Raw genomic sequence first — 13,499 nt, 5'->3', positions numbered from 1 at the left:
CAGTAGGACTGTTCAAAGTGATCAGTTATCCTGGCATTGCTCTCACGTGAAAAATCTGAAAGATATATTGATGCCTGGTAATCAGCCAATTCAATGAAATTCTGTCCAAGAGAAGAGGCACACAAAGTATTGAAACTACCACAGCAACCCTCTGATGGTCAAGCATAATTCAAGGCATGTGAAGTAAATGATAGAAGCAAAATTAATGCCACCATCAGCTGGTTCCTGAGATGAAAAAGACACACATGGGGAAATTAAAACCATCTTTCACATCACTGACAAACCAGAGTTTCAGCAGCCACTGGTTGTGTTTTTTTACAGGCTAAATACATCCCTCTGTGTCATTAGACAAAGGAACTCCAGAGCACCTCACCAAATTCAGTGTGATTTTATCAGAAACAGAGCCCATCCCCAGGAAGAACAGCAATGACCAAGAGGGTTTGAAGTGACACACACATTCTGCCACCTCTGCAGCCTGTGCAGCAAATTCATCCCACAGCAAGCCTGGATAAAGTGGAAGCAGCTGGTGATTGCCCTGGCAGACACCTATTAACCTACATCACACACAGCAATGACAGCCATAGCTCACTGCTGCAGCCCTCAGGAATACCAGTGTCCAAAAAAAAGAGAGAAAAGAAAAGGTTATTGATGAGGATGGGCTGCCCTCAGGCACGGTGAAAACAGGTGTGTGTGCATGTGGGCCCAAGCTGTCAATATATTAAAGGAACTGATGATTTTGATTATATGAGACCACAGAGGCAGTTCCCAAAAAATCCAGAGCTCATTAGGAACAGCTTCCATAGCTGTGGCCTCCCTCCTGAAAATGTGAAATAACTGTGCAGTCTCAAAATATTTAAGGGTTTGATGAAAAGTTTAATTTTTCCCTTAGCAATTTATGGATATGAATCATGGGGAAAGAATGCTGCTGACAGGGGGAAAAAACTGAAGCTTTAGTGATGTGGTCCTGACATATCTTTTAGATTGAAAAGAAGATGAATGCTGATGCTAGAAATATTACTGGAGAACAAGCAGACTCTGCTGTCAGAAATCAATAGATTCAGACTTATGTACTTTGGTCACATCAGACACTGAGATGAAAATAAACCTCAAGAAAGTAATTAGAGGGGGGAAGGCAGAGGATGACTGCAGAAGAAAATGAGCAGTGGGAAGATGGAGGGGACAGCGCTGCAAGGGGTGTTCACACATGGAGAAAAGGTCTGGGCTTTGCTCCCGGAGCAGCAATGGGACAAGCAGGTAAAGAGCCAGGGCAGGAAAGCAGAGCAGAGAGAGCCAGAAAGGTGAGAAAAGGAAAGGTTTTAATACAATGGGTCCACTTAAAACAAGAATTTTGGGCTTTATCCTGAATAATTTTTTATTTATATAAAGAAAAAATATAAATATTTTCTTTAACCCTTTCCAGAGGACCATCATAACCCTTTCTTTGCCATAACTTCGCAAGGAAGGCGGAGGGAAAAAACCAAAAGATTTTAATTTTGTATGAGTGGCTTTTTCCCATATCCCTCTTACCCTACCATCACCAAACACAAAAGGTGACCACCAGCACAAGGTCTGTGTGCTGCAGAACTGATCAGACTCTGGGGGATGCCCAGATTGGCCTTCACAGAAATTCTTCAAGAGTCTCTGCCCCATGCACAGGCAGGGAGCAACAACACAGAGCTGGAACCCTGAGCTTTGCACTCCAAAAGGAAAAGAAAATGTCAGGACAAGACTTCATCTTGCTAGAGAGAGCAGGATTTGTGTCTGTTTGTGTCTGATTTGTGCACAGAGCCACCTGACATGCGTGACTTGCAGTGACACGTGGCACCCAAAGCTGTCACCAAGGCAAGCCAGCCCCTCCTGATGTTGGGAAGGATGAAAGCTTGACAAGGAAGTCTCCCAGATATGTGTGCTTAGCTGAAAGATTTTTGAATGTAGAATCTGAAGAAGGAATAGAGATGGAAGCAAGTTTTGATATAGAAGAAAAGAGTTGCTGAGCCAGTCTTACTGGATAACCAAGGAGGCAAAGGGTGTGTTGGTTAGAAGGGGTTTTTATGGCTTAGAGCAAAGGATAAACCCACCCCAAACAAGATGTTTGTACCAAGCAGAATGATAGCACAGGAAAACAAGGCAGCAAATGTTGCAAGATGAAAAAAGGTCTCAGAATTTCCCACTGCAAGAAAACTGAAAAACAACTTCTAACTTTAACTGTAATGTACTAACTTTTAGTGATTGGAGAACAGTAATATGAATATGGTAATTACAGTAGTTATGATAGGCTATAGATAAAAGTCAAGGTATAGATTGGTTCTACTGTATTAAGATGCTCAGCAAAGAAAAGAATATAATGCATTGTAAACAAAGCCAAAGGGTCTCCAGGCCTGCCTGCAGCTGTAGCTGACAGCTGTGGGCACAGCTCTGTCACCCACGACCCTGGACTGCTGTGACATCCTGGATACAATAAACTGCATTTTGGAGAGCAGCCTGGAGTCCTGCATCTCTCATTTCAGCTCTTACATCTTGCCTTTATTCCCATCCCTTCCCAGTGCCACTGCAGGTCTCCTCACCTTCCTTTGAACCCAGCCCTGGTTTTTTCCCAGATCAGGAGCCTCCCCATCGTGCCTGGCTGTGGGGATGGAGCGGAGCACACTGCTGTGAGCTGTGTGCTCTGTGCATGCATCCTCCAATCCCACACTCTCAGCCTTGCAAATTGCTTCTTGTTTGCCTTTATTGTGGAAAGGATTTGGATTCTTTCTGGATTCATCTCTGAAAATTTGGATTTGGATTCATCTCTGAAAATCCATGAGGAGCTGCTGCCTGTTGTGCAGGGGTGGTTTTGTGACAGCCCCAGTGCAATCCCCATGCCCTGCAGCGTGTCTGATTTCTTCTGGCCACAGTGTACGTAAATAACACCAGTTCCTTAAATCAAGATAATAATTCAAGGTAAGTCCCAAGCCAGCAGGCCAGGGAGGGGATGCCCGTTTCCACAGGGCCTTTGATCTTTGCTGCTTGACCTTGCTTTTGGCAACCTTGGGAGGTCAGGGAATTGTTTGGGGAGCCCCAGAGCCTATAGATTTCCTCACCAGGGGCATTGTCATGGTAATATCAGAGCCCCGAGGGCTTGTGAGGTGTTGCAGCCCTCTGAGAGGTGCACAGGCAAGGGCACGCCTGGCTCCTTTGATTGTTGGCTTCTTTGGAGGCCAACAATCTGCCAATCAGTTCCACCCCATGAAAACTAAGGTGAATGTGAGGAGACCTCACCACCTGTATTATAATCTGCAGCTGTATTGAAATTTTCCTGGCAGAGCTGGAATTTTAATGTTTAATTTACTTGAACTAATGTGTCACAAAATTCCCATCTAGGCTGAAAACTCTAATGAACCTCTGGGTGGACGAAGAGACCTCCAAACTTTGATCCTTTTCATCACTGTATTTTAAAACAAGCAGCTCCTTAAGAAGGTTAAGGAAGCAATAATAAAGACTTTTCAGTGTGCACACATGATCATTCCATACTGATGCACTTCAGCTTTAATAATATTGTATTAAATTTTATTGTAACCTCGCTGACATTTACTGCAAGGGAAAGTGCATAAGCTTAACAGCCTTATAAAATACAGCCCAGTAATGTACCTATAAAGCATAATATTTCTATACAAATGATGAGCTATTGCAATTGCATCCAATTTAGTGGCTCATTATTAACGAGAGCAATCACCTTCTCAGTCACATGCTCTGAAACACAGCCTGGTGTGTCGGTGCCATTTCACATTTTACAAGGCAGCTGCTCCAATTTCACCCAGCAGCACAATGATCTGACAGTGGAAATTCTCCTCTCGTTATGAATCAGCTGCAAAATGCACCTGATGATGAAGAGGTGAGTCCTGCACACCACCATGACGAGAGTTTATTCAAAGGAGGGAAACTGCTTTGCACTGCTTGAGATCAGGGTCATTTAAGCTGATGGAACTCCCTCCACTCCCAAAGATAGCTTTTCACTAAAAACCTCTTCTGGTAGCAAATATGGGTGGAATTTAAGTTGGACTGTGGTGGAATTTAGCAGCTCCTTTCACAAAAGCACATCTGAAAGTCCCTGCATCCACAACCACTTGTTCCTACAAGCCCTTAAACTCTCCATGAGCTCTGTGCCTGTTCCTTTCCTAACAGAAGTTCCCAGGCATTCCCAGACAATTCTGATGGGCCAAGGACCTGCTGGGATACAGAGACCTGGCAAAAAAAACAGCTTAACTGTCCTTATAATGCCAAAAGAGATCTCCTAAACAAGTCCTCTGGATGTTTCCCAAAGGCACTGAGGACAGGGTGATGCTTGAAGTCAGAACAGTTGATCTTAGTAAAGAAAAGATGGACAAGGATACAAATTTCAGCACAAGCAGCAGGCTCAGTTAATCAGCATAAACACCTCCAATAGGCAAAATTTGGCTTTTCTTCAACAACCCTTTCAAAGCTGAGCAAGACCTGATGCTTTCACTGTCAAGCTGCAGATTTGCGCCATTCAAAGACCAAATCCTGAAGGGGAAAACTTTAAAATAGGCAAACTTTAAAATAGATACACCACAAGCTTCATGACTGTGGATTCCACATCTCCTTCAGCTGCACTGAGACAAACCACAACAAAAAGATGTTGGCACAAGACCCTACAAGATGTGAGGGGTGCCCCTGGCATGACCCAAGTTCAGAATGTCTGAGGACCTCTATCAGACAGGAAAAATCCAATGCAGTGAGGTCCTGATGAGCAGCTGGGGATTTTCTGAGCTGTCAAGGTGACACAGCCTCAAAGCCATCAGCTGCAGCTCAGCAGGATGAGACAAACACAGCTGGTACCTGGGAGAGATTAATTCAGGGAGTCGTCTTGGCTGGAAGACAGGCAAAGATTTGGAGACAGTGTGGATGTGGTGTAAAGAAAATAAGTAGTTCATTTTCTTGGAGCATTAAGCCGTAATGGCTGTCAAGGGGGATTACTGATATTGTTATGCCAGTGTCAGCACATGTTGTAGAGCAGCTATATTTTGAATTTCCATACTTGCTTAATTTAATGTTCAGATAATCTGGCAAATGAAAGACGAGCCTCAAAGAGTCTTTCTCCCCCCCTCTCTCTTTAAAAAAAATCATTCTATTAAGAATGTTAAATTCTTGGGAGCAAGAGCTGGCGTACATGGAGGGCACATACTAATCTCATTTATGCTGAGATTTGCTTTCTGTTAAGCAACAGAAAAACAGCTAATCAAGCATAATTCAATAATACATCATCTGCAGATGCAAAGCCTCAGAAGATTGCTATGGAGCTTTGCCCACTTACATGAGCTGATGATCTAGGCCAGGTGCAATTAATTGCCCGTGGGGTGTGGGTGCACACCTGAAAACCTCCTCTGGTGGCTCCTCCTCAGCGTTGGGTTCACTGGAATCTGGGAGAGCTGCCAGCACATGACTGAATAGGAGCTGTGCTTCTCTCCATGTGCCATTGCTCTGTGGCAGCCAAGAGAGCCCAGCTCCAGTGTCCCCACTGTCCCCAGTGCCACCAGAGGCACTCATTGCTTATGGAAAACATCAGGTGGGACCTGGGATCAATGGGCAATGGCACATTGGATGGGGACCTGTGTCACCTGGTGACATGGCCTGTCCTCTGCACCACACCACAGTGTCACCATGATATCTTCTGAAAAATCCCTTCACCAGGATTTCTTCTCCTGGCAAGATAAGTAGCCTCAGCTTCTCCATGTTTTGCTGCTCTGGAGATTGTTTATCCAAACATGTGAATTGTTTTTAATTAATGACCAATCACCATCAGCTGTGTAGGACTTTGAGGAGTCAGTCAAGAACTTTCATTGTCATGCTTCTCTAGCCTTCTGATGTATCCTTTCTCTTTCTTTAGTGTAGTTTTAGTATATTATGTTATGTTATATTAATAACCATATTATATATTATATTATATTATATATTATATATTATATTATATATTATATTATATATTATATATTATATATTATATTACATATTATATTATAATATTATATATAATATATAGTATATAATACATATATATACTTTATATAATATATATAGTATATAATGTAATATTTTATTTCATTAATATAATATAATATAATATAATATATAGCAGCCTTCTGAGAACATGGGGTCAAATTCTCATCTCTCACCTCATCCTCAGGACCCTCACAACACTACACCACAGAACATTTCCAGACATCCTCAGAACTTTCTGCTCCTTGCAGAAAAGCAAAAAGGCCAAGCAGGGCCAGCTCAGCCTCTGCTGGGTGGGTCAGTGTGATTTCCCCCCTTCCATGCCTGCAGCCACCACCCAGCAGGAGCTCAGGAGAGGTGACCCACTGTGTCAACACAGAATTTTTTGTTGTTTTCTGGATAATTTTGATGCTCCTTTTCTTTGTTTCATTCAGATTCAAGCAGAAATGAAAACTGTTTGAAATTCCCTACCTAAGAGAGCAGAGCTGTAGCCCAGGGAGAGATGCTGGGTGCTGGAGACAGGCCTGGAGCCCTGGGCTCAGAGACACTGAGCCAAGAACTGACAGAGAGGTCCCTTCAAACCTCTGAAATCAAAAACATCCTCACTAAACAGCCTGTTTGGCAAGCTGGCAAATTCTAATCTCTAAATACTTTTTCATTGTTACTATTATGCAACTTGACAGATCACAATGCTACACAATAGGGCAAAAGCCTCATATTTCAGAATAACTCACAGGAGTCCAGGTTACACCTTTTGCCAGTAGTAACTAGTATCTGATATATAAAGAAAAAGCACTTTGGGAGCTTTTGGAATGTAAAACCTAGCAATACTGATAAAGAGTAGCAGAGAGAGTGCTGTGCATGAGAGCCACAGGCAGACACACCAACAGAAACCCACACAAACAGCAGAAAGGCCAAGAAATATTTATCTTTGTTTCCTATCCCCTGTTTTGTTGCTGAGGCTTTGTGCTAATTTCCATGGAATTGCTACAGCACATTTGTAAACACACTCGAAAGGCAGCCAGCTCTGCAGCCACTGCTGCCTTGCTCTATTAAGTGCAATATTTAGCTCAGCCAGATGCCACCAGGAGTTTGCCAAGGCCATAAAACAAGCTTGATCACATCTTTTGGAAAATGAGGCTGTGAAACCATTCTGGGAGAGTTTACATGTATGTTTGTGGATTTGTTTCCTTCCATCTGGCAAATTCCCTCCCCAGGCAGCGAGATGGAGCCCAAGGGAGGAAATGTTTGTGTTCAGTCACCTCTCAGCAACACCCTCTGAAAGAGGATTGTCATGACAATCCCATTGTCTCCATTCTCTTCTCTGGATACACTTCAACCCCTCAGTGCCTTTTTCAGTCTTCTCCCCTTCATCCTCAAAAAGAATAAACTTTGTCCCTCAAAAATGATACAGCAGAGCAAATGGAAAACACCCCACACCATGTCTAGATACCCAGATGAGTGACCAGAGCACAGGACCTCCCTGTCCCACTGATGCCTTAAGATTTAACTTTTACATTTTTCAGATCCTGTACTCCATCAGTGCATAATTCTGAGCTCCATATAGAGTGTTAGTTAACTTTCTTCTCATTTTGGTCAGACAAAACAATCCTTCCAGGCCTGAGAACCAAGGACACCCAAAAAGGTAAAAACAAAAGTGAATTGGGGAGAAGCAAACTGGGGAAATGTGACTTCATTACCTGAAGCTGTAATTGGACAATTAACCCCAATATGTAAATGAAAAAACTTATATCTGTCTGAAAATCTCATGACCCTCGTACATATTGGAATGTGACTTCATTTCCTGAAGCTGTAACTGGACAATTAACCCCTGATATGCAAATAGACCAAACTTATATCTGTCTGAAAAACTGGTGACCATTTTTGGTGTGGCCCCTTGGGGAGGCTTTGTCTGCCCTTAATATACCTGAAGGCCTTTCATTAAATAAATTAAAATAATTAAATTTTGTTCTTTTACATTTGCCTGGCCCCTGTCTCTGGGTAAGGCTGAAAAAGACATCACCAGGACCAGCAGGTCCCTGTCCCATGGCCAGTGGGTCCTTGTCCCACTGATACCTTAAGATTTTAGCTTTTCTATTTTTCAGATCCTGCACTGCATTCGTGCATAACTCTGAGCTCCATGTAAAGTGTTAGTTAACTCTTTTCTCATTTTGGTCAGACAAAACAATCCTTCCAGGCCTGAGAACCAAGGACACCCTCAGGCCCCAAAAAGTACAAACAAAAGTGAATTAGGGCAAACTGAGGCAATGTGACTTCATTACCTGAAGCTGTAATTGGACAATTAACCCCAATATGTAAATGAAAAAACTTATATCTGCTATGTAAATGAAAAAACTTATATCTGCCTGAAAATCTCATCACCATCGTCCATATTGGAATGTGACTTCATTTCCTGAAGCTGTAACTGGACAATTAACCCCTGATATGCAAATAGACCAAACTTATATCTGTCTGAAAAACTGGTGACCATTTTGAGTGTAGCCCCTTGGGGAGGCTTTGTCTGCCCTTAATGTACTTCAAGGCCTTTAAATAAATTAAAATCGTTAAATTTTATTATTTTAAATTTGCCTGGCCTCTGTCTCTGGGTAAGGCTGAAAAAGGCATCACCAGGACCAGCACGTCCCTGTCCCATGGCCAGCCCTGTGCACTCCTGTTCCACTCTAAAATAACCAGAGATTGGTTGCTAAGCTCAAAGTTTACCCACAGGGTTGGAAGCCTGAGGTGCTTGGCCCTGCCCAGAGCCAGAACACATGTTTGTGGGATATACAAAGTGCTTGAAATAGAGGCCACAGAGGACCCATTAGAAATTCAATATTAGCTTTGTAAAATTGCTAATAATTAGCTACAGCTCTTTTCTCCATCACAGCAGCTGGTGACATGAAAGTGATTAAGTTTCTAATGAATAGATTAGGGTTACTGAATATATTAAATAACAAGGTTTTTAATCAACTGTTTATTGATTCCAGCAAGACAGTTCTGACGGCAAAAAAACCACTGGGTAGCAGTGGAATTTATTTATGGGCCAGTGTTCTACATCAGAAATAATTAAAAATAGATTATTTTTCACCAAATCTAGAGCTTTTTTCTCTTTGAGGCAGGTCAATATGGATTAAATTAACTGCAAATAATAAATTAAGGGAGAATTGAAAGCTAAATTCAGAGCAGAGAGGTGCTCGCAGCTTGGCAGTCAATCTTTGTTTGCAGTTGCTGGGGCAGAACCAGCCACATATTTATTGTCTGGTTTTAGCCAGGAGAGACAAAAAAGGTTGGACTTTTTGGGCAAAGGGTTTCTGAGACATTACCCCTGTTGTCCAGTCTCATGGGACGGATCCATAAGGATCCCATCCCAAAAGCCTTCAGGGGATAGAATGGTGGTAAATAACCAGAAAACAAATATTTATTTCTTTATTCAGTTCACTGGGTGCCATTGGGAGCCAAGTGAGCTCCAATAGGAAATTCTCAGGGAGCCAAAAAAACAGTCTGGGGCCCTGAGACTTTTTATTTTGGATTAAGACAGCAATCTCACCTTGCAGCCTGGTGTTTGGTGTGACAGTGTTCACAGGGGTCTGAGGATGAGGGAAGAGATGTAGATCTGACTCCATGTTTCAGAAGGCTTGATTTATTATTTTATTATATATATTACATTAAAACTATACTAAAAGACTAGAAGAAAAGGTTTCATCAGAAGGCTGGCTAAGAATAGAATAGGAAGGAATGATAACAAAGGTTTGTGGCTCGGCTCTCTGTCTGAGCCAGCTGGGCTGTGATTGGCCATTAATTACAAGCATCCAACATGGGCCAATCCCAGATGCACCTGTTGCATTCCACGGCAGCAGATAATCAATGTTTACATTTTGTTTTTGAGGCTTCTCAGCTTCTCAGGAGGAAAAATCCTAAGGAAAGCATTTTTCATAAAAGATGTCTGTGATCATTTGGGATGTAGCCAACACAGTCTGGTGGGAAAAAACCAGCTTTTCAGCATCCCCTGTCAGGTATCAGGGGTTCTGTGAACCAAAGCACCATCTGGGGGGTCACTGTGAACCTGCCAGCCACATCCCAGGCCCCAGCCCTTGGAAACAAAGCTCAGGAGTAATTTCTCTCTCCTCATATTTCTCTCATATTATCCAGAGCAGCTCACTGATCTCCAAGGCCAGCCAGGAGACAAGCAGCACATTCCACATTCTCTGTAAGCAATTTCCATTCCTGCTTCTGTCAGGTTCAGAGGACCATGGCAGCATCCCTCCATGCAGCAGGATCCAGGATGTCCTGCAGTTTTAAGTACTCACAGTGGAAACTATAGGAAAAAGAAGAAATCTTTAGGAGCTCCAATTTTTCCACAGCTCCAAAGCACAGAAAAACTTTCTGCCAGTATATATAGCTACCTTGGGGTCTATTATTTTATTAAGGGATATTTGAAGTGCTCCATGACATAAGCAAATCCATAATGTATATATATTTACAGTGCATATGCATATGGAGCCATTTATAGAGCAAATCTTTCTCGCTCTGATAGTTTATAAGGTAGAAGACCTTTAGTCTGGCATTGAAGCAAAGCCAAAAGCTTCATGTGCTCTTTAAACTGGCGTAACACAGAGAAGATGTTTTTTTTTGGAGCCTCAGTGGAAGCAGGATTTCATGGAAGTTTTTGCTCTCAAAATGGCATCTGTGTGAAGGGTTTGGATTAGTGTGAGCAGTACCTGTAAAAATGTGTGCAGAGGGGCTCTGGAGGTCATCAAAGGGCCATGATAAATCAGATTACTGTGTTTGTCTCTGGGGAGCTATGGAGTTACCCCTGCTGCACAGGGATGTGGGCTGGATTTGGGGACAGAGCATGGGAAAACAGGATTGATCCTTGTGGCCTTCTCAAGGAGCACAGCCATGCAATGGCAGGGCTGCAATCCCTGTCACAGACATCTTTTCATGAAAAATCCTTTTTTTTAGGATTTTTCCTCCTGAGAAGCTGAGAGGCCTCAAGAACAAAACGTAAACAATGGTTATCTGCTGCTGTGGAATGCAACAGGTGCATCTGTGATCGGCTTATGTTGGTCAGATGTCAAAGGTGCACCACAGGAACCATCATGAAACCCCTCTCTGATAATTTACCCCCTTTTCCTTCCTTTCAGCACTTCCATCTGATGAGTTCCTGCAAAGTGCAAGGTCAAAAATGAAGAAAGCAGTAAATACTTCCAGGGAGACCCTGCAGGGCAGAAAGACACTGAGAATAAATCCTGGTGCAGCATCTGGTGCAGCATTCCCTCAAATACACCCCTTGAGGGGATTAGCCTGTCACCTTCAAGCTCAAATTACAATTTATTAAGAAACTACAGGAAAATATCACATCAAAGCTCTTCAGAGAGTGCAAGCATCACTGGGCTGCCCCAGGAAAAGTCTGCTCTGCCTTTTCCTCCCCATTGTGCAGCATCAGAAAGGAGCCAGGCATTCATCCACAGGCGCATCCCACCACCCATGCACCTGGGTGCCCATCCCTGCCCCAGGCTGCCCTCATTGCACCTCACCTGCATGAATCCCTGAGAGCCCCTGGCAATCTGAGCTTTGTCAGCATTTCCCATCTCCCATTTCCCACTGGAAATCCCTCCAGCAGAGGAGATGCTGTAATGGGTCCTGCTTGGCAAGTTAATTAAACCCACGTGTAGTTGTCAGAGAGGTACTGACACATCAGGGCTCTGAGATGTGCATTTGGCCTCTTTGCAGTTTATTTCTGCTGCAGGGAGGGCAAGCAGGCAGCATTTAACACCCCTGCATCTGTGTCACCTTCCCTCCTACCTGCCTGGAAATCTGATTTAACATGGCCCAAGGAACCCACTTAGCCCTTGTCATTCCCATTTGCTGCTAAAGTTGGGACCATCCTAAATATTTTTATAATCTGCAAAATCTGTCACTTCACCCTTCATTTTGGGAACTCCAGGAATGACCATTCTCCAGCAAGAAAACTGAGCATTTATTATATGGATGATGGATGGATGGATGGATGGATGGATGGATGGATGGATGGATGGATGGATGGATGGATGGATGAGCTGCTAAGTTGTTGGTCCTGTAGCAAGTACATCAGACTAGCTAAAATCAGCAACAATTCAACAAATTGTCACTGACAGCTAATGTGTTGCATAGCAAGGAGAAAAAAAAAAAATAACCAAGAACAGGTCAAGCCCAGAGAAGGATGTGTCTTCATCTCCCACCCTACCTTAGTGTAAAGAACCTTGTTGAGAGCACTCCAGTAAAGATTTTTGAAATCCAAGTAGATTCTGCAGTTTTGTTTGCCAAAAATATAAATTCTGTGCAATCAGCTAAAGCACGTTTTCCACAGGTTGAGCAGGAATGTCCCTCGGTGGAGGGAGAGCCAAACCCACCACATGGATCTCTGCATCCAAGGCCCATGGTTCAGGCCAAGGTGTGGCTTTAAAGGAGATCCTCTGACTTTCTGTAGAAGCTTCTTGAAGTGTGAACACACCTCCAGACAACCACTGCACATTTGGGATGGGATGCTCATCTGGAAATCATTACAGAGCACAGAGCTGCCCATGGGATTTCCTGCCCTTCCTGCCTGATGTGGGAACAGCCTGTTCCTCATCTGGGGCTGCCCCTGCTCCTGCACACAGCTCTGCAAGCAGGAGGGGCACAGCAAGAGTCTCCACACCATGAGCAGCCTGCTCCTCCTGCCCTTTTGCATCATTCCTTTGTCCCTTTTGGATCATTCCTTTGTCCCTTTTGGATCATTCCTTTGTCCCCTTTGGGATCATTCCTTTGTCCCTTTGGAATCATTCCTTTGTCCCTTTTGGATCATTCCTTTGTCCCAAGCTCCCAGCAGAGCCATTCCCCTCTGGCATTCTGTGAGCAGTGTCCCACTTGCTGAACAGGGAGATGTCCCTCAGGGACTGGGGCACTTTCCAAGGCCTAAAACCAAACGGAATTGAGAGGTTTGGCTTTCCAGGTCTTTTCTTTTTTTTTTTTTTTTTTCTTTTTCTTTTTTTTTTTTTTGACATATTTTGCTAAGCACAGAACAGCGCAAGAATAGCACAGAATATAAACTTCTTTCCTTTTTCAATTAATTTCACAAACTAAACAGGATCCATAGCCTTCCTGAGCTACCTCAGGGACTCCCTGGAGTGTCTCATGTGTTCATATTTCAGCCTCCTTTTTGTCTGCATTTTATGCATTCCTCCTCCCAAAATTCTGAGCTCCCTCTTCTCTCTCTTCCCTGCTTTTAGACAGATTTTTACTGGCATTAAGAGGCTTCAGATGAAACACAAAGAGCCAAATACTCTGTTGGTGTATAATTTTTGCAGTCACTTCCACTACTGAAAAGCAAAATATAATGTCAGTAAAGGCATTTCTGATTTATATACACTTTCTGTTAACTAACGGAGATCAAAAATTACTATTCAGCTGCATATTCTGAGTGATTCTCCTGATTTGGTCACACATTGAAGGTGGAGAAGCAGCAGGTCATGTTCTAACAGCTT

Source organism: Zonotrichia albicollis, chromosome 19 (genome assembly GCF_047830755.1).
Source record: "Zonotrichia albicollis isolate bZonAlb1 chromosome 19, bZonAlb1.hap1, whole genome shotgun sequence".
Taxonomy (NCBI): domain Eukaryota; kingdom Metazoa; phylum Chordata; class Aves; order Passeriformes; family Passerellidae; genus Zonotrichia; species Zonotrichia albicollis.
This window is presented reverse-complemented; position numbering follows the sequence as displayed.